General features: G+C 42.3%; 1 long non-coding RNA gene across 1 annotated transcript in view; it reads left to right on the plus strand.

Annotated features, from left to right (window-relative positions):
• The window catches only part of LOC123822024, a 30,785-nt gene extending 16,879 nt beyond the window's left edge, over window positions 1–13,906 (plus strand). Inside the window, exons 3-4 of the long non-coding RNA XR_006786199.1 lie at window positions 9,508–9,591; window positions 13,654–13,906. This is a non-coding gene — a long non-coding RNA (uncharacterized LOC123822024). The remainder of the gene's footprint in view (window positions 1–9,507; window positions 9,592–13,653) is intronic.
• The last annotated feature ends 8,388 nt before the right edge of the window (window positions 13,907–22,294 follow it).

The raw sequence follows: 22,294 nt of genomic DNA on the forward strand, positions 1-22,294 counted from the left end.
ATCCTTCCAATTGCTTAAGTCAAAACCATGGACTCATATTGACTCTGTATTTTATTTCCCACATTCCATTACAATCATACTCAGAGGTCTTGCCTCACAGAAATCCAGATCCTCATCTTACCCTTTCATGGCTACTGCCGTGGTCCGAGCCACACTGCCGTCTCCCGCTTAGACTGTTGCCTTGTCCTCCCAACAGTCGTCCTGCTCACATTCTTTCCTGCCTACATTTTGTGCTCAGTAAACGGCCAGATCTTTACACGTGGAAATCAGATTATCTTGCTCTCGCCAACCCTCCCTTCATTTTTCCAGGCCCCCAGTTCCTGCCAACACACAGTATTTCCCTACATCACTCAGGATTGAAACCAAACTCTTTAAAATGGCTCTCGGGCCCCACATGAGCTGGCTCCCTAGCACCTCTCTGACTTTGTCTCTTCCGACTCTCTCCTGGGCTTGCACCTTTCCTGCAACACTGCCTTCTTCGCTGTTTCAGGTGTGCTCTTGCCCGGAACACCGTTGCCCAGACAGAAGTAGCTCCCCCTCTTAAATATTTCCTTCAGAGCTCTGGTCAAATTCATTTAAAACAGTGTGGCCTTGCCTGATAGAAACCCAGGCTCGCCTGCACCTCCACTCCCTCTGCCTCTCAGCACTTATCACCACCTGGCACACTATATATTTACTTACTTTTTTGCGTATTGTTTGCCTAATCCTGCCAGAACGTAAGGAGGGCAGGGACTTTGTCATGTTTGTTCTGTGTCTGCGGACCAGAGAACAATGTTGGGCACACAGTAAGTGCTCAGTCAAACATTGCTAGAATGACATGTATGAGTAATGGGTTGTAGAACTGTGCACCTGAAACCTGTATGTTTTGTTAACCAGTGTCACCCCAATAAATTCAATAAAAACCAAAACAAAACCAAAACATCTGTAGAATAAAGGAAAGAATGGCTACCTAAATGGGCCACCTGAACTTCCTTGGCCCTGGTTAAGAAACAGGTCTCACCAGCCGAGTTTGCATGCACACTTCATTTCTGGTGAATCCCAAAGAATTTTGTCTCAAGGATTTTGTCTCCAGAGCCTCTCACGTACCCTGTTTTGGGCTGTGTGAGGACACTTGTCCACCCTCTCACAGAGCTGGCCTTGCAGACACTGGGCAATGTTGCACCTGAGTTTCCAGCACAGGTTCTTGCCTGTGAGGCCCCAGGGCTCTGTTCTACGCTGTGGAGAAAACTGACCCCCCACTGGCTCTCCTGCCAGGAACACCCTGAAGTATGACCAGGATAGCAACAGGCGGCATTGGGTTCTACTTTTGAAAAAGTGCAGGCAAGAAATTAAGAAACCTTTAGAAGAGCGCATGGAGGTTTGGAGGTCTGTTCTGTCACACGATTCTTAAGGAGGGATGAGCAAGACCGGACAGATTGCTGGGAGGTGCTGTTTCCTGGTCCCCCCCTCCACCCGACACTGTCTTTGGGAAAGGTTGTTGGAAGCAGAAAACACACAGGCTTGGTTGATGAAAAGCCTGTTTATTCCTAGTACACTGGACACTTTGTTCAGGAATAGTTCATCCATTTGAAAATATTGCCCTTGTAATGGTGCCAAGGTCGTTGCCTGCTGGGGTTATCAGCAGAGTACGTGCCTGCCCTGACTGGTGTATTTTAATAGGCGTATCACTTCCCTGCCAAAGCAACTAAAGAACATTGCATAGTTAATTTGTATTCAGTGCTCTCCCTGCAAGCATTCTTAATATTCGGTTTTTGTTGGGACTTTATGTGAAAAAAGAGAAAGAAATGAATAAATAAGTTAGGATACAACGAGCTGCTTTAAAAATGAGTTTTAGGTACTGACACATTTTGGAGTTTTCTGTACTCATTTGATGTACTAATGTGCTCCACTAAGCTTTGGAGAGTTCTCACGAATTCTTTATAGTCATTCTCTCCTTTGGTGCTGAAGTCAGCCCTGTAAGTGAGGGGGCATGGTCCGCATTTTAGGTGAGAGAACCGAGGCTCTGGGAAGCTGAATGGCTTGTCAAAGCAGGTGAGAGAATTAAACGTGGTGGAAGGTGCATGAGGGCCTGAGTCTCATAATGCCTGGGTCAGACTTCATCTGCGCCGTTGTGGTGAGCTGGGCAGGCGTAGGGAGGTCTGTGGAGGGGGAGGACCTAGCTGGGTTCGGTCAGAGACCGTTGAAGTCTAGAAGTGAAAGTGAGTGGAAAGCAACTACAGGCTTCTGTGTCAGCCAACACAAGATAATAATCAGTTTTTTCACCCTGAAAACTGTATGGAGACCCTGCCTGGGGCATGGACAATGAATGTCATTTGGGTGTAGCAGGACCTGGGGGAGGCAAGCATTCCATGCAGCAGCCCCATGGCACTGTGGGAAAATCTCCACCCTGGGTCTCAGGAGACCAGGGTTTCAGGGCCAGCTCCACTGCCTAAGTCTATTGTGACCTTAAACAAACCCTTCATAAGACAGATTTGATCACATCTGCTCAACTACTGGTATACACAGCTGACTTATTGCAATGTAGCAATGATTGGAATAAAGAAATACATAGCAGGCCTATCAAGTCTGTGAATGCCTCAAAGTTGGAAAGCGTAGCTCATAATGACAAATGACAGAACAGATTCCTAGAAGGTCTTGAGGCTGGTTAGAACATTGTCCCCTCTAATGTAAGGGGACAGACTTGTGCTTGGGTTTACCAATAATTGGACCAGTGACAGCACTAGTTATTGATCCACATCTTTCTTACTCTTGTAAAGGGTTTGAGAAAGCTAAAGACACATGTTTGGGCTGGAAAAGATTTATGAGTTTTAGTTACCCAGAGGCTCAGTATGTCTAGGGGTTGACAGAAAAGTTACTGCAAGTATGGGCTCTCCCGACAGAGGTGCAGGGCCTGGAAGGACTCGCCTTGAGCTTGCGTGCACGGCCATATGAGCCTTGGGCTCATTAGCGTGCTCTTTCAGAGGGTACCTGACAAACTGGAGCCTGGGAAAGTGGCAGGGAAATCATTTCTATGGCCTGTAAGGGGACTGACCACTCAGCGGGGGGGACATACTGGTGATCTTCACGTAATTGGCAGGAGAACGAGAAAGCACATAACCTACGTGGAGAGCTGTCTAGCCAGAGCCTAGACCCACGAGTGGGACCTAAGGGACACAGAGTTTAGTTGTGAAAGTGGGGGCGGGAGGCCTTGAGAGGTGGTGAGTGCCTCCTCATCAAATGCATAGCCGCCTGAACTCCTGGCAGGGACTGGCACAGGGTTCCTGCCCTGTGTGGGACTGGAGCTGAGGGGCGTCACCTGCCTGATACCAGCAATCTAGGAAATGAGAGAATGTGTGTGAGGTGAGCTCTAAATGCTCCGTAAAAGTAAGGTCATCAACACACACTGTCCACCGATCCCAGGAGGGGCGCAGGTGTCTGTCTGCACTCTCTCTTCGTCGGACTTCAGGTCTGTCTCTGTGCTCTGCTGTCCCTCTGAATGTGCCTGGAAATAATGATGTCGCTTTGCCCAGACTTTGAATGTGTTTTACTTTCATTTCACGACTGAGGACACTGAAGTGCCAAAGACTCGAGGGTGGGGAAGAACTTCAGAGGCGGCTCCTGAAAGGGCCCACCTTCGAGCGTGCAGTCTGTTCTGGGTGCGTCCGGTGAGCTGTGACTTTCTGGGCTTGCCTTTCGGAGGGGGGTATTCTTTTTTCTTCAAGGGAGCTATAGAATTAAAGGTTGAGGTTTCTCTCTCTCTCTTTTTCTTTTTAGAGGTTTTTTTTCCCTTTTTTCAGTTATCTAATAGATCAGCTGAACTAATCTGGAGAAAAGAAATTTCTCCTTCAAACAACTAGTTAGGTAATGACTCTGAATCAGTAAAAGTTATTGGCAAAATGAAACTCTCCTCTTAGGCTGAGAATACTGTAGAAATGAGACCCAAATATTCAGGGATGAAACCAGATAGGCTTCTGACTGAAGTACTGTCCGGAAGGGTGTATTTGCATTTTGTTAGGAAAATAGCTCCGGCAGACAGACCTGGCCCGTGTGTTCCTGACAGTCTACAGCTGGGTTTCATCGCGACTCCCTCCCCTCACCCAGCCCAGTCTCCTTTGCTCTAAGAATTCCTACTGCCCCCACCAAACCTGTAGGTGTGCACTCCTGAACCAAAAAGAAATGTGCATAAAAATAAGTAAATAAATGTGTTTAACCATGCAAAAATTTAAAAATAAACAAAATCCTCCACCCCCCAGAAAAGACTCTGCTACATCCCTCAGAGGGGTTGGGGGAAGACCTACCTAAAAATTGGGCTGGACCAATCAGAGACTATTTCAGGGAGAATGGCATTAGGCCTGGCCAGTCAGGTGGCTGGCTAGAGCTGGGCATGAGGGTAGAGCCAGGATTGAAGCATTCATTTTCTGACATGAGCTTTCAATCAAACAGCTATGAGAGCTAAGAGGGAGCTTGATGTAGGCATGGGCATCCAGTACCTTCTTCCTTCCCCTTAGCAACTATGATTTTCTTAGGATATGATTGCTAAGAGTTAGTGTGTTCTCACAGAATTCCACCATGAGGCCCAGATGTTCTTTGAATTTCTTAGACTCTTCAGCACTGAAAGTACATGTAGGTGGTTTTAAGTTCAAACTGATAGTCCTGCTGTTTTCTTGCCCTTTTAGACAAGAGGTTCCAGTAGGCCAGGGGCTGTGTGAGAAGTGATGAATGTCACAAGGCTCCTGAAGGCTTCCTTTCAGGTTTTTAAATGATAGACATGCTTATAGGGTTGGTGCTTATTATTTTGAATCAGGGACTAATGCCTTATTCTTGCTATTTCTTTTGCAAAACTCAAACTTATTTTGAAATTGAAGGTCTTTCATTGTTTTTAAGACAATGGTGTGTCAACAAGGAATTGCATTTGGCTGTGAATAACAGAAGCCTGAAAAGAGACATAAACAAATACTAGAAGCTTTATTTCTCATGTTGCACAGAAATCTTAGGATGGCATCCAAGGCTTGGTGTGGTAGCTTCACAGTGCGACGAGGGGCCTAGGTTTCTTCCATCTGCCACCCTTAGCATGTGGTTTCCATCCTCACGGTCATCAGATGGCTGTAGAACTCTAGCCATCAGGTCGACACGGCAAGTGGAAAAGTAGAAGGGCCAAGAGCAAAATGTGCGTGCCAGTTAGCTGGGTCCCACCCAACAGCTTCCACTTATGTCTCATTGGCTGGGTTTCATTCCACGGTCATCTGGCAGGGGAGGTGGAAATATGGAAATACTGAGCCTAGTTCACTGCTGCTTCGGACAAAATTAGAGATCCATTAGTAAGGAAAAAGTGGGGAAAGGTGTCTAGTAGCCTATGTTCTATGTCTAAAGGAATGTTTCTACAAGAAACATTCTACTGGCTTACATTTTATGGGGAAATTCTATTAGAATTTCACATACATTTTTGATTAAGAAATCACACCACACTATAAAATCCCTATTAGGGTGTCCATAGCTGATCAACTATGGCTTCCAACTAAACTATACACTGAGCTCCTAATAATCCCACCTGAATGTCCCTTTGTCTGCCAGTTCCCCAGACCCAAAGCCATCATTTACTCTTTTTTTTACCCTTCATGCTTCACATTCAACTACTTACAAATTTTATTTGCCTAATATCCAGGTCATCTCTTAAATCTCTCTGTTCCTTTCCACCCCAACCATCAGCCCAGCTGAACATCCACTAAGTCAGGCTTACGCTTATGGTCTCTGCATAGGCAAAGATCATGAAGGCATTCAGTCTCAGGATTTCAATCCTGGGTTATGCACCAGCACCAGTTTGAGAGCTGATCTCCCTGATTCCATTTCCAAACCTGACGCTTCTTGTGTGTCTAGTCCTTACTCAGACACTGCCCTCTTCTTTCTGCAGGATGCAATCAAAATCTTTGTTTTTCATGTGTATTACAGCCTGTCTCCATCGTGATTGTGCAGTCTTAGCACCCTCTGGCCACTCGGAGTTAGGGCGAATTCTGGAAAAGTCCTTGTCCAGCCACTTCTGGCACTGTAATCTTGGGCAAGATCTCTGGCTACAGCTGCTGCATGGGCAGCAGTGATGGGTAGCAGGAATGCTTGAGTGGGTTTGTCAGAACTAGGAATAGAAAGAAAATTTGAAAGGGCCTCCAGTTTTAAGGAGGTACTTGACTATTTCTGGATCAATTCAAAGAGGCTTTAATGACTCTTAAGAGGATTAAACCAGACAACTTCAGTGAAACTTTTGTGCTTTTGTTCCCTAGGGTGGAAACCCTCAAAGAGGGTTATACACAAACAACACTTGCCGTCCAACAAGAGCTTGACAATGATCTGTCTGGGTCCCCAAATACAATTCAGCATCTCTTGAGAGCTTCAGATTCTATAAACACTTTCAAAATATTTCATTTAACCTTCACAATCATTGAAATGCTCGGACCCCCCCCCGCCCCACCATTTTAAGACTTCTCTAGCAGAACCTCAGCAGCTATCCAACAGCCATCCGAAAAGACGCAGCCTCCAGGCCTGTCCTCCTCCTACCAATCTCTTTTATACAGTTTCTAAAAGACATGTTGCCTGGAAGAGGGTCAGGTGGACATCGTAAGCCCTATCTGCAGTTGCAGAAATCGAGACTCAGGGCGGTGAAGAGACTTTTTCAGAATCATAGCAGTACATGGTCAAGTTAAAAAGCAAAGTCTGATCGTCTGACTTTTGTCCTATTGAGGAGGTGATGAGAGAAAAAGAAAATGAGGAGGAGGGGGAAAGGAAATCCATCTCACTCTCCTGCTACTCCAGCCCCCACCTCTGCTAAGACTTCCGAGCAGCAGGCAGAAGAGATCACTTGATTGCTGTGCCCTGTCGAAGTCTACCTACCACACACCAGAGAGGGTCAGACATCCCAGTCCGTGCTCCTGGGGGGTCCTCTCCCTCACCCTCATTGTACCATGTTATTTGGTAGCTTGTCTCCCGAATAGACTGTAAGTTCTTTGAGGCATAAACTGCAGCTTTGTCATTTCAGTATCCCCAGCACCTAGCACAACATCATAATGCATTGCAGACGCTCAGCAAAATACCGTTCCCCATGGAACTGAACAGTACCTTTCCAACAGAAGGGCCAGATCAGTTTACAGGCTATCCAGCTTCAGTGAATATTTGTGCCCAACCTGTATACATATAAAGTAGATAGACCCCACTGATCAGGGTTCTGAGTACCCTGTATGCAAGCCTTCTTCCATATGGATATACTTGCTTTTTATTTTCAAAAAATAAGTTATTGTACAATACACATATAACAAAGTGCACAACTCCATGAAATTTACATATGCTCTATACCCATGTAGCCACAGCCTAGAACAAGATGTGGGACATTTTCAGCACACTGAGCTTTTTCACACCCCTCCCCAATCAATACCATCTGCAAAAGTAACTACTCTGCCTTCTGTTACTTCTTCTGTGAAGGGAAATCTAAGTTGTTGAATTTTGAAGCCATTCTTAAATAGGCTCATGACCCGAAGATGACTGTTAGCAGCTCTCAGGACTGCATACCTTTCAGGTCCACACCCCAAAGAAGTGAGTGTCCTTGTCCTGGAATACCTGGGAAAATGTCATTGGCTCTAATTGGGTCTCTGCCCCTTCCTAAACCAATCACTTTGCCTAGGGAAATTTGATGGAGTAATTAGCCAAGGCCTAGCCAAGTTCTTGATTCCTGAGGGCCAGGGCAGATTCAGCCCCTCCATCCAATCCACAGATGGAAAACAGGGTTCGTGGTAGCTCCCAAACAGGGAGTCAGGGCGTGGGTACCATGAGGAAAGGGAACAGATGCTGCACAACCAGAACAAATGTTCACTTCCCTGGCCACACCAATCTCGGGTCTTCATCACCCAAGTTACTTGTAAGAGCATAGTTCTTGCTCTGGTCTTCCAAGGCTGTCTCAGGGGCCCTGCTTCTGGGACTGTGACCCCAGTCCCTTCACGCTGTCACACGCCATGCTCCCATCCTCTCCACGACACACGTGCAGCTCTTCCAACCCCTGCAAGTCCTCACCGAGGCACTCTCTTCTTCCTGCCGCTCTGAAGTCTACTTTGAGGCCAAGAAATTCTAGCCGTTTACTTTCTCTGTGTTCCTGGCCATTGGGGGGCACGTGACACAGCCGCTGCCGGTGAGATATAAACAGAAGTCTACGGGGGAGTTCTGAGTCTAGAATTTTGTTTGCTCCTTTCTTTCTTCCCTGAAACAGAGGTGTGATGTCAGGAGCCACCCTGACGCCATGAGCCCACACATTTGGAGAAAAATGAAATTGAATCAGAAATGGCTGCTTTTCTTATGCATATGCAAATAAATGGCTAAATACATATTTTCCTAGGGAATATAAATTGCCAAAATTGGTCAGGACAGAATGAAAATCTAAACAGACTGATTAACATAAAGCGATTAGAAAATGTTATCAATGAACAAATTCCCAAGTAACAACAGGCCTACCTAGTTTCTCAAATTCTGTAAAATTTTTAAGCAACTTCTAACTGCAATGCTATTTAAATTGTCTTAGAATGAAGAAAAAAGAATTAGTAGTATGAACTCATTTTATGAAACCAGTATATCAGTGATGTTAAAACCCAGCAAAAACAGCACCAAAAATGAGTCAAATCATAGCCCAATATTACCTCTGAATATTGATATATTAATTTAGGATAAAAGAAACAATTCTATTAAAGTCAAGATAGATAACAATATGTATTGCTAGCAATATTATTCCATAATGTATTGGAAACACTGTAGGTTCATGAAAATGTCAAAGGTAAAATTATTATTCTTTGAAGATAATATTGTTTTCCTGAAAAATTTAAGAGATTTGAGCCCTGGTTGGCATAGCTCAGTGGATTGAGTGCAGGCTGCGAACCAAAGTGTCACAGGTTCGATTCCCAGTCAGGGTACATACCTGAGTTGCAGGCCATGACCCCCAGCAACCGCACATTGATGTTTCTCTCTCTCTCTCTTTCTCCCTCCATTCCCTCTCTAAAAATAAATAAATAAAATCTTTTAAAAAATTTAAGAGATTCAACTAAAATTGATTGTAAGTAATAAAAATTTATTTAGGAAGCTTAATATGTAGAGATAACATGATTTTACTAATATATGGAATCTAATGAGCAAGCTGAACTAACAAGGAAAATGGGGACAGACTCATATAGAGAGCAGGGTGACAGCTGAGGGTGGGGAGATTAGGGGTGGAGGGATAGAGCAAAAAGGAAAAAGGACTCAGGGACATGGACAACAGTGTGGTGATTGCTGGGGGTATGGGGCATAAGGGGACTAAAGCCATCTGAAAAAAAGTAGAGTAGGAACCTGTATTAGTTATATATAGTCATGCTAACTGTTCTAACAAATAACCCCTGAGTTCTCAATGATTTAACACAATTAAGGTTGATTCTTGTGCATGTTAAATACAATTGGCTGTTACTGGTTGTACCATCTTTCTCATGGTCATTCATGAACGCTAACTCTATTCATCCTGACATTCTCTAGAGCCGTACTGTCCAATATGTTGGCCACTGTCCCCACATGGCGACTGAGCACTTGGAGTTTGGCCAGTGCAAAATAAGCTGAGCTGTAAGTATAAAATACACATCAGATTTCAAAGACATATCATGAAGAATGTAAAACATCTCATTAATACATTTTATAGTGTTAACTTGTTAAAGTGATAATGTTTTAGATATAGCAGGTTGAAGTTTATTATTACCATTAATTTCACACACACCCCCCTTTTTTTTTTTTTTTTGCTTTTTCTTAACATGGCTACTAGAATATTTCAAATGACACATATACGTGTCACTGTTATGGCTCACATTTATTTCTATCAGACAGCACTGCTCCAGATCCCAGAGTCTTCTCCCTGGTGAACAGACTGGCAGAGATTGGCCGGGAGGGTCACATTACCCTCCAGCACATTTCATGGGCCAGAACTCAGTCCTGTGTCCACACCTAACTGCCAGGGAAGACGGAAGTACAGTCTAGCTGTGTGTCCAAGAGGAGGGTGAAGTGGTTTTGGTTAGTAACTAACCAGTCTCTCCCACAAATTCCTAACTCACATCTTACACCAAAATTAATTATAGAAGAAAGAGTAAAATATTTTTCTTTAAAAAAGGAAGGAAGGACAGCAGGCAGAAGAAAACATGGGAGATATATTTTTAAATATTTAAAAAATAAAAAATAATTTTCAGAAATATCTTTGGAATTATTTTTAAAATCTCAAAATGAAGGTCTGTATAAATGACTCAAAATGTAGATGCTATTAAAAATGATAAGTTTAATTTTTAAAATTAAAAAATTCTTTCTGACAAAACACCATTACAGAGTAAGGACAAAGTCACATTGGATGTGGGAAATTTCTAGCACATCAGTACATTGACATCTCAACCAAAGTGTCAGTTTCCTGAAGTGTAGAGGACTCTTATAATTTTGAAAGAGCAAAACCATCCAATAGCATAATGACCAAAGGATATGGACAGTTCACAGAAAAGGAATAAAATGATTCTCAAAAGTATGAACAATTCTTGGCGAGGCTTATAATAAGAGCAATGCATTTTTAATTTGTCGATGGGCAAAGATATCAACGAGACATTGTTTTGCCAAGTGTGTGAGGTCACGCCGGTGGGGGTGCAAACGGCTGTAACTTCTGCAGAGGCTGTTTCAGCAGGACAATCTAACATCGCTTAACCCTCTGACCCCATAAGTCCAGTTCTAGGAATTCATGGACAGATGCACTTGTCCATGAATGAAGAGACAACATACAATGGCACAATGACCAGGGCAGAAGATCAGAAGGACCTAAATGTTCATCAGTGCAGAAGCAGCCAAGTACAAAGGACTGCTATGGAGCCATAACAAGAATGAGGCATAATGTACACAGTCGTGGAAGTCTAGACAAGATATACTCTTAGGCAGCAAAAACCATGTAGGAGAATAACATATACATAAAATGGAAGAGCAGAACAGAGATGGACCTCTGGGAGAGAAATGGGAATTTAGAAGGTAATTGAGGGTCTGGAGGAAAAAGATGTGAGAGCAACTTTCCTTTGATAGTACTTCCTCCTTTTAAATGTCCTGTTTGAATTTTGTACAGTATGCATGTATTGTCCCTTCAAAAAGTAAATAATGTATACTTTTAAATTTTTGGAGCAAATGTGTTGTTTGAGTTCCCTGAGAAGCAAACCCCATGACAAGTGTAGGCACGCAAGTGATTTACTGGGGGAAATGGGGAGGGAGCCCCAGGCAGGAGGGAGGGCCCTCAGGTGGTGCTGAAGTTCTGACCCCTGAGAAGAAGAGAGGGGCAAGGCCAATAGGAGTCCTTGAGCTAAAGCGGCCAGCCAGAAGAGTCCTGCCTCCAGCTGGGATGGGTGTGCCTCACTCTCTCTGCGGAGGTTAGCTGCAGCTGCAGGCAGGGCTGGAAAGTCAGCTTCCCGACTGGTAGGATTCAGAGCCCAGCAGCTGAGGCTTTTGATGAGCTTCACTCCCTGCCTCGGATCTCGTGTCCTGCAGCAACTGCAGAGTCTCTCCTGACCATCCCTTTACCAAAGTTTGCAAGGGCTTCTCTCACATGATGACTTACTCTGCTTTTATAGCTGTAGTGACTTGGACTTTTCTGGGTTTGAATACTTTTTTGAAGTTGTCCACTCATTCATCCAGTCAGTATTTATTAAATACTTAGTTATATCCTATGCATTTAGCTAAGTGCTGGAGACACAAAGGGGAGCAAAAAAGTCACGGGTCCCAGACTTATGGACCTTATGGACCTATGGCCTGCTGAGCAGGTGGACATGAATCAAAAGAGCGGACGGCATGTAGTTTCAGCCTCTGAGGGCGATGGAGAAAACTGTAGGGAGCCATGCGTGCCTCTAACACCAGGCTGGGAGTTGGAGGAGGCTCTCCCAAAGAAGGGGATGCTGGGAATATCCGCTCATTGAGACAACAGAGACAATAGAGAGTACAGAGGAGTTTGAAGAACAAAACTAAAATCACCTGTAATTCTAAAACCCAGGAATAACCTCAACTAGCAATTTTCTTCCTCTTCTTTTTTAAATACAATTGCCTAATACAGCACTGTCTAATAGAAATAGAATGTGAGTCACATCTGTAACTTTAAAATTTCTGGTAGCAACAGTTTAAAAAAGTAAAAAGAAACAGGTGAGATTAATTTTAATAATATAATTTATTTAACCAAATATGTCTAAAATATTATTCCACATGTAATCAATATGAAAATTAGTTTTTCTTAGTAAGTCTTTAAAATCTGATATGTATTTCACACTTATAGCATGTCTCATTTTGGGCTAGCCACGCATTTGAAGTGCTCAGTTGCCACATGCAGTTAGTGGCTGTCATATTAGTATGGGTTAAATACACATATAAAGGTACATATATGTATGTGTGTACATATATGTATGTGTATACATACATATGTATGTAACATCACATTTGAGATCTTAATACATATTCAGTTTTATATCTTATTTTTCAGTTAATATTATATCATATGCATTTTCCCATGATAATAAATATTTTTAAAGGTAATCTTTATGCATGGCAACTGTTCTACAGGTCCACCATTATTTATTGAACCATTTCCATGTTGTTAGATATTTAGGTTATGATTAATGTTTCAGCATCATAAATCATGCCGGCTATGATGAACGGAATAGTAAGCATGGCTCATCATTTGCATCACAGCTTGTGTCCTTGCAGTTTCGCTGGAGTTACTGAATCAAAGTGAATGGAGGTTTTAAGGCTCCTGAGACATTTTGTGAAATTGCTTTGAGAGAGGCCTCCCTGATCCTATTGCCAGCAGCCCTGGGGATGTGTGTCTCACTGTGACTCTGGCAACAATGACCATTGTAATTTCTTCTAAATTTGTTAATTTGATTTGCCAAATTTGGAATTTCCTTATTTTCACAAACAACTCTTTGAATTCCAGAGAGGCTGAACATTCTTTGTCATTCTCTTAATTAGCTAATTCACTTCCAGTTTTCAATTACTATTTTTTTTCTGTTAAAAGTAAATCTGTGGTACCTCTTACACTGAATGGGGTGGGATTAGCCCTGACGTTTGTGTTTATTTTTATAAGCTGACAGAGTTGACCGCAGATTCTATCAACTGTTGTTGAGACTATTTGGGCAACACGAGGAGACACACTGAGGCATGGCTGGCGCTTGCAGGAAGCTGAAGGCTGTGGAGGAGAAAGGCAGGCCCAGGCCAGGGTCCGGGGCCAGGCCCAGCCAGCCCACTGAAGGGCTGTGTGTGTGGAAGGTTCCCCGGAGGTTCACGGGGCCCTGAGAGCATGGAGCGGGGCTGCTTAACCGACTCTAGATGGACCAGGTTTCTGAAGTGAGACCTGGGACAGCCTTGGGGAGCACGCCGGATCTTGACAAGAGGAGTGGGATGGGAGGACACCCAGGCTGAAGGATGCGGGGGCAGTGGAGGTGTGGAAACAACCTTTGTCTTTCAGGAAGAACTGGGATGAGTCTAATGAAATGCCAGTGGTGGGAGGTGCATGGGAAGGGCTGCTGGGCTCCTGTTCCAGAAGAACTTAACTGTCCTGCTGAGGCTTTATTTTATAGATTGGAGGACTCGGTAGTGCTTTTAAGCAGGGTTTTGTTGTTTTTGCTTCCATAGGAGAAAAGAAAACCTGAATTTGTGGAGCTTTCCGAGGGGAAGGGCCTACAGAGAAGAAAGATGTCCTCAGATCCTCTGCATCCATTCCCCACGTCGGTGTACAGGGGGAGATGCAGAATGCAAATTATCCTGGAAGTGTAATCGACTAAGGTCCGCTTGGTAGAAATTAACTTGAAATCCTGTTTCTTTACAATATTGGTTTCAACTAATAATTTCCTGGGTCATAAATGAACATGGCCACTGAGACAATGGACCTTTCTGGTAGAGTCTGTCTCATGAATGACCAGATCTTCCCACCTCAGAAATACCTAGGGATGAAAGTGAGGTGACCTCAGCTCCCTCGTGTGCGTGCTCCTGGCTGGCTGCCCCTCACAGGCTCCCCACACCAGACACATCCAAGCACCACCCAGCTAGACTGGAGGGATGATCTCCCCTAAGTCAGCCTAGTGAGAAGACATCAGCTGTGGCTCCTCAGAAACACACCCAGTGGTTCCAGGTATGTGCCACAGAGTGGCCAAACACCCCAGAGAGTGTCACAACAGAAGTCTCCTTGTGGTGGCAGAGGCTTGCCTGTCAGGGCCACTACTCTGTCAAGTTCCAGCTCGAACCAGGTTTCTGCCAGGTCTCTCCTACTTTCCCTGTACTCTCTCACCCGCCCCCCATCTCCACCAGCTCCTCCACCATCCCCACCACCCCCTTCACATCCATTCCCTCCTTTCCACCCCCTCCACTACCACCCGCTGCTGCCCTCCCCCGCACACACACTACTCCGTCTACCCTAGGCTCTGGTCCTTTGGAGAAACGTGAATTTGGCCCCCTTCTAAAGAGGCTGACCACTGGTTACCTCTGATGGACTTCCTCTATCTTTGTTATTCCAAAGCCTGAGCCACAGGCTCTGAGCCCTACCCACCCACTGCTGGGGAAGTAAGAGGGAACAGGACATCTAGTTAGGTCTCTGCTCTGGGGAAGAGAAGCACCTAGCAGCAGGGAAAGCCCCCTTCCAGCACAGACAAGGAAGCCCATTTTTTTAGGGGAAGTGCTTTTCAGAAACCAGGAATTAATAAGATTAGAAAGGCATTCTACTTGTTAATTCAAGTGGAATACACAAAACCTACTCAGAGCACTGGATTTGACATTTTTGGTTGAGGCGGTTTTTGCAATCGCTAATGAACCGCTCCATCTGGTATCACAGCCCAGCCCAGTCCTCATGCAATTCGACCCCGTGGAGCTCCCTTTGGCTCCATAAACAGGGCGGGCCAGATGTGCAGCGCTGGCGGATTAGAAGCCCATTGGGCAGGCTTTCCCAAAGGGCTCAGGTGAGTTCCTGTTCCACCTGCCTTCTGTCCTTGAGTGCGGGGCAGGTGGGCAAGGAGGCAGGGGAGAAAGGTGGTCATCTCTTGGTTTCCTCTGACTCCCCATCTAGGATTGTCTGCACAGAAGCCAGCAGGAGGATTCTCACACGCACAGGTGCACACACACATGCACTCGCATCCCTCATCCCTGCCTGTCTTTTCAAATAGACCATGTGAGGGGCTGGGTGAGGGCTGGGGCACCTCTGGGGGAGAAGGTGAGACGACGGCCCACTCCCAGAGATCAACCCCAAATCTGTGGGTACTCGTCAGCAGAGAGGAGTGGGGCAAGACGAGATGGGAGGAGAAATACTTGCGTCATTGCTCTTGAAAAACACGACAGTTTGCGAAGGCTTTCTTTTCTGTTTAGAGTGAAAGACTGTTCTCCTGGCCACTCACAGAGCCTGGAGGTGGGCACAGCTAGGCCCTCTGACCTTGATTCCAGACAAAGTTTGTTTTGCCCTTTGCCCATCCCTGTACCCTTTCTGTTGGGAGGGTGTGGAAGCTGAGTGTAGGGAACATTAAATGTTAGGAAACCCAAGGAAAAGAACAAAAGAAACTGAAATGACAGACTGTCCTTCTGAGGCCTGCGGTCCAGGAATGATGAAGGGAGACTGCCACCTATGGGCCAGGTTCCAGGGGTGCCCGCAGGTGGGGTCCAGCCAGCCAGACACAGTAGTCTCCACGTTGGAGGAGTCTTTGTGGGACAGTCAGTCACCTACACACACACTCAATGCATTCATGACAAATGAGCCTTTTCCCATCTTACAGAACATTTTTCCCCCATTAGAGTGCAATCTTATGAGCCAAGTTCTGTGTACAAAGAAAGTAATATGACAGACACCTCTGGACCCGCCATCACATCAAACAGATGTTCACATCATCATCAGCTAGGTGCTCTAGCAGATGCCAGTCCCACATGACACCTGATCTATTATGGCTGCTTAGTAAAAATGAATCAGCGTAATGAGTCAGAGACAAACAACATTTGCTGTGCCACCCTAGTAGAAACGCAGTAGGATAAACAATGATCGGGCGAATATCAAACACGTTACAGTGAATGCCCATGAGTGGTGGGAGGGAGGGGAAATGAGAGTAGAATCAGGCACAAAGGGGAAAATACAATAAAGTAAAATAAACTAGAGAGGGGTCATGGGATAAGAACTGAAGAGGATAATGGAATCAACCCTGCTCCCAAAGTAAAAAAAAAAAACTCAAGGGACTTGAGCTTGAGCGAGAGGTTCTGTTGTGTTATAGGGGTTCCCACGTTGTCACACACTTGTCTTTTGCTGTTTGAGGTCCACACATTTGTGCAGAGCAAATTTGGTTATCCCCACTGCCTTCCATTATAAAATCAGATCTGCCACATGATAGCTACACAATATCGGATTCCAAGTGATAAAGCAGCCCTGATTCCTATTTCAGAGAAGCAGAGTGGCGTAGGTGTGTGTTTCTGTGTGTCCGAGTTTGTGCATGTGTATGTATGTGTGTGTGTATAAATGTGTGTGCTTGAGTACGTGTGTGTATATGTATGTAAAGATTATGGTTCTGTAACTCTAAGCCAGATGGAGTTTAAAGGCCTCCTGCCCGATAGTGCAGCCCCCAGAGGAAAGCTCAGCCCACCTAGGGCAGTAGCACCCCCTGAATGGACACAAGGACAGGCCCTGGGCATGGATCAGAGAGGCAGAGCTGGGCTGCAGAGTGTCTTACAGAAATCAGCTGATAAAACTTAGGGTACCAGCCTGTGCTTCCAGTGAGTGCCCAAGGAAGCACAGGAATGCACATATCTGGAGGAGGAAGGGATCTCTCAGCACACACCAGGCAGGGTGAGGGAGAATGACCTGGGACCTGCAGAAAGAGAGACAGCTGGGCCAGAACCATTCTCTTAGCCCTGTGGTGGAGGGTCATTATCATCAGTTCCTTAGCGATGAGGAGCTGGGCACTGAGAGCAGAGCACACCAAATGTCTAGGCTTCTTTGTACATAAGCACATTCCATGTTTTTCGGACTGTAAGATGCACTTTTCTACCACAGTTTTTGCTTCAAAAATTTTTTCCTATTTTCCTCCTCTAAAACCTAGGTGCATCTTATGGTGCGGACCCCAGACACACCTAGGTTTTAGAGGAGAAAAATAGGGGGAAAATTTTTGAAACAAAAAATGTGGTAAAAAAAATGCATCTTATAGTCCGAAAAATACAGTAAATGGTTTTGCGTTCTCATTAGTGGCTCAATCATTCTTAAAAAATTCTCATCATTTATGACTCATACATTCAAGGAACTCTCTAGCTGTTGTAGTATCAGGACATCTGGATCAGGAGACTCCTCTCTCTACACCTTGGAAGTGTGAATCATAACCAGGAAGATTTGGTGTCTTTAAAGTATTAGTAAATAATATGTACTATTGTTTCATTTATTTTAAATTTTATATATTGTAGATAACATATATACATATTTCCTTTGCAGCCTTTTAGCTTATCACTATGTGTTTTAGATTTATCCACGCAGACGATATAGATCCAGTTCACTCTTGTTAACGGCTATGCAGTGTTGCCTTGCATAAATAAGCCACATTTTTTTTTGCCCATTTTCCTCCTAAGTTCAGCTAGCTTGTTTCCATTTTTCAGCTGTTACAGGGAGTGTTGGAAAGAACATTCTTTCTGTGTCTCTCAGGAACTTCTAGACACATGAAGGAGAACTGTTGCTCATAGGTTGTGCAGTAACACTCCCAGGCATTGCTGAATGCTCCCTCGAGCGGTTGTGTGGGTTCACACCCCCCTGTGAAGCAGATGGCAGCAGATGGGAGTTTCCATTTCTCCGTTCCCACCAAACATTGGTATTGTCAGAGTTAATATTTCTACTTTGCTCTAGTAAGTGTGAAATAACGTCTTTGCATTTAATCTGTATTCTCTGACTATTTGTAAAGTCAGCCACATTTTCATGCATCCATGGACCATGGAAAGTCCTCTTCTGCTCATTGATTTTTCATACTCTTTGCTGTTTTGGTGTTTGGTTGTTTCCAATTTTTCTTGCTTATTTTTAGGAACTTATTGTGTATTTTGGATACTTTTCTTTGGTTGGAAATGTAGGTAGCAGATAATTTCTTCAAGCACGGGATTGTCTTTTTACTTTGTTAAGCGATGTTATTCATCATTGAGAAGTTTAAAAATTATGCAGTTTAATTTTTCGCTTTTCCTTGATAATTTTTTGCTTTGTGCCCTCAAAGATGTCATGTATATACTCCTATAGTCTGTCTAAATGCTTACAGTTTTCCACTAGCATGTTTGAAATGTATTTTTGTGCAAGCTATGAGGAATGAATCTAATGTTTCCCTTTGAAAATATTATTGACAAATAGCCACAGTGCCATTTATGAAGCAGTCACTTTTTCCTGTTGATTTGTAACCTTGCCTCTGTCATGTTCCACGTTTCTGTTTATAGGTTAGTGTTTTGAGGTTTTTCAGGAAATCTGTCTCATTGATCTATTTACCAAATGCCAATACCAGAGTATTTTAATTACTCTACCTTTGTGAAAAGGCTTGATACCTGTAACAGCCAATTCTTTTTCTGTTTCAAAATAGTTTTCAGCTATTTACTCTTCTGAATGGGTTTTGTGGTCTGTTTATCCAAGTCGGTGAAAAACTCCCCAGGGCTTTTTAATAGAATTTATTAAATGTGTAGTATAAATGTAGGAAAATTGCTGGTAGGCTATTGTCTTCCCACATATGAACATGTTATATCTCTTCATTTTTTTCAGGTTATCTTTTATGCCTTTCAATAAAGCTTTAGAGTTTTCTTTATAAAAATTTTTCACATCTTTTGTTAGATTTATTTCTAGGTACCATATAGTTTTTTTTTCATAGTGTAGTAAATGATGTATCTTTTTATTTCATCCTTACTTTTGACAGATAGTTTAACTGTGTAGAGAATTCTAAGTTGACAGCTGTTTTCCCTCAACATTCTGAATATATTGTTTCTTAGTGACCTAGGAGTAGAAGGAAAATTCTGTAACCTGTAAAAGAGTATCTATTCAAAGCCCTAAATATTATTCTTAATAACATAATGCCTAAAAACATCCCATTTAAAGTCAGGAAAAAGACAATGAAAAACATTCAAGTGCAATTTCATCCTAAATACCAGGAATAAATGGTTAGAAAGTGCAATTTAAAAAAAACCCTACATATAGTTAGATTTATTTAAATTAAATCTGAGTGTCAGCCTTTTAACTGGTGAATTTAGTCTATTTCCATTATCATAATTACATTCTGTGGTAAATTTATTCTTTAATTTTATTTTAGGCTTTCCATTCACCATGTTGCTCTTTTTTCCTCCTTTTTGCCTTCTATAGAACTGATCAATTTTCTTTATTCAAGTGATTATCTTTCTATTTTTGCATATTTACTTTTAAATTTAGTAAGCATACCATTCAGTGGTCTCCTAGATTAATCAATCCCTTGCTTTCCTTTTAAACAGAATAATGACCTCAGGATACTTTGTAATTATTCTTTCTCTCTTGTCACATGTTATTATTTCTATTATTTTATTTAGTTCCATCTTTTTTCATAACTCCTGTTAGTCCTATTATTTCATACATTCAATGTTTGTTTAGATTTGAATATATATTTATCAAATTCTTTACTCTCCGTTGCTTCTTTTCTAAACATCTATATTAAGACATAATTCACATCTATACAATTCACCCATTTAAAGTTTATAACTCAGTGATTTTCCATGTATTTACAGAGTTGCGTAACCACTAACTAAATCAACTTTTGAACGTTTCCATCACCCCCAGAAGAACCCTCATACCCATTAGCAGTCACTCCCTGTCTTCCTCCAACCCTACCAGCCATAGGCCATTACTAATCTGCTTTTATATCCATAGATTTGCCTATTCTGGATGTTCATTGAAATGAGTTCATATCATAATATGCTCTTTTGTGACTGGCTTCTTTCATTTAACATATTTTCAGCCCTGGCTGATGTGGCTCAGTGGATTGAGTGCCAGCCTGTGAACCAAAGTGTTACTGGTTCACTTCCTAGTCAGGGCACATGCCTGGGTTGCAGGTCAAGTCCCCAAAAGGGGGCGCATGAGAGGCAACCACACATTGATGTTTCTCTTCCTCTCTTTCTCCTTCCCTTCCCTTCCCTAAAAATAAATAAATAAAATCTTTTAAAAAGATTGACCATAAATGTAGAGTTTAATTTTGGGCTCTGTTCCCTTGATTCATATGTCTGTTCTTACTTCAGTATTATATTGTCTTTATTATTGTAACTGTGTAATAAACTTTGAAATCTGAAAATGTAAGTCATCCAACTTTTTTCTTCTTGTTCAAGATTGCTCTTTTGGGTCTCTCGTACTTACACGTGAGTTTTGGTATCATCTTCTCAATTTCTGCACAAAAGGTCAGCTGGGATTTTGGCAGGCATCACATTGAATCTAGATGATTTTGGGACAACTGACATCTTAACAATATTAGGTCTTTCAATCCATGAGTATGGGATGTCTTTTTATTTATTTAGGAATTCTTTAATTTCCTTTAATAATGTCTTATAATTCTTAGAGTACAAGCTTTGTGCTTTTGTTAAATTTATTCCTAAATAGTTTATTATTTTATCCTAGTAAGTATAATAAATGTAATTTTTTTCTTAATTTTATTTTCAGATTGCTCTTTGCCAATTTGTTCCTTCTTAAATTCTTTCTCATTGGGCTAACTTTTCCTATTTCCTGAAGTACATCCCTTTTGTACTTCTTCCATAAAGAATCTGTGACTGGAAAAATCTCTCAGTTCCTGTCTAGAAGTGTCTTCATTTCACTTTTATTCATGAATGAGAATTTAACTGGGTATATAACTGTTGGTCAGCAGTTCTTAAGATAGTTTCCTATTTAAAGTTTTCTATTTTATTTTCTTTTGACCTCAATTTTTGCAGTTGAGATGTCAGCCCTCAGTCTAATTTTCCTTGCAAGACAATGTGCCTTTCTTTACTGGTTGTTTTTAAGTTGTTCTAAAGTTTATTTTTGAGGTTACACAGTTTTACCATGTATATCTGAGATTTGTTTGATTTATTCTAGTCAATGTTTGTTGTGCCTCTTCAATCAGAGGATTTTGGGGGTTTTGTTAATTAGGATATTCTCAGCTATTACCTAGTTGAATATTGCATTTGCTCTAGTATTTTTTCTAGAACTTCTGTAAATATTATACTTTGTTATTTTATTCTTTCATTCTCTTTATTTTCTGTCATTAAAAAATCTGTGAACTATTTTTGACTGCTCTTCTGATCTATAGTCTAGTTCATTGTTGTGATTTTTGTTTTGTTTTTGGTGTTTTTTTTTGGAGAATTCTGTGAAAGTTTATGGAGAGAATTTTATCAGTCAAATATCCAACATAAGAACAGTCTGCATGTTTTCAGATCATCTTCAGTGGGTTTCTTTCTTTTAAAAAATATTTATTTATTTATTTATTTACTTGTTTGTTTATTGTTGTTCAAATACAGTAATCTCCAATTTTCCCCTCTTGCTCTCCCCCGCCCTACCCACCCTCACCTCCTACCCTCATACAAAATAAGGGAGTTAATTCTTCTCATAAAGAATATTCAATCTCAAAAGGAGGACTGAAATTTCATCTAGGGGAAAAATTTCCATAAAAAACACACTATACCTTCTCTAATCATACTCTTTAAAAATAGAGAATGATCTTTAAGGTGGCTACGATTTTTTAAATAAGTATTTTTTAAAATGACTGGATTTATGCTAAGGAAATATCTCTGAAAACGGTGGTGAGGGAAAGACCACACGCATCACACTTTTACCTGATGGCACTGACAGGTCAGTAGGATGCAAAAGTGTATATTTTGAGGTCAACCAAATTTGTGTTCAAATGTCAGCTTTGTTATTAACCAGTTATAACTTGGTTATAACCTCACGGGATCTCTCTGCATCTTAATTTCATCACCTATAAAAATAAGCCCATCAACATTGACAGCCAGGACCAGTGATATGGTGTATATGAAGTACCTTGTGCAAAGTCTGACCAATGGCAGGTGTTTCATAAGGGACTGTCATTTCCTGCATAAGAATTTTAATCAGTACTGAAGACATCACGTCAACTATCCCTATATAGTATCTGAGATCTTTTCATTAGTAAAGTCCCATCACAATCCCTTTGCTGTAACTTTGATATCCCTAGAATACACAGATTAATAAACAATCCAGGTAGGGGATGGAACAATTGCTTGTGGGAATGTTTGTGGTGATTTTTCACATACTTTTCTTCTGCAGCGGCCCCCTTGAACAGCT

Source organism: Phyllostomus hastatus, unplaced genomic scaffold (genome assembly GCF_019186645.2).
Source record: "Phyllostomus hastatus isolate PE091 unplaced genomic scaffold, TTU_PhHast_1.1 phas_contig_40, whole genome shotgun sequence".
Classification (NCBI taxonomy): Eukaryota; Metazoa; Chordata; class Mammalia; order Chiroptera; family Phyllostomidae; genus Phyllostomus; species Phyllostomus hastatus.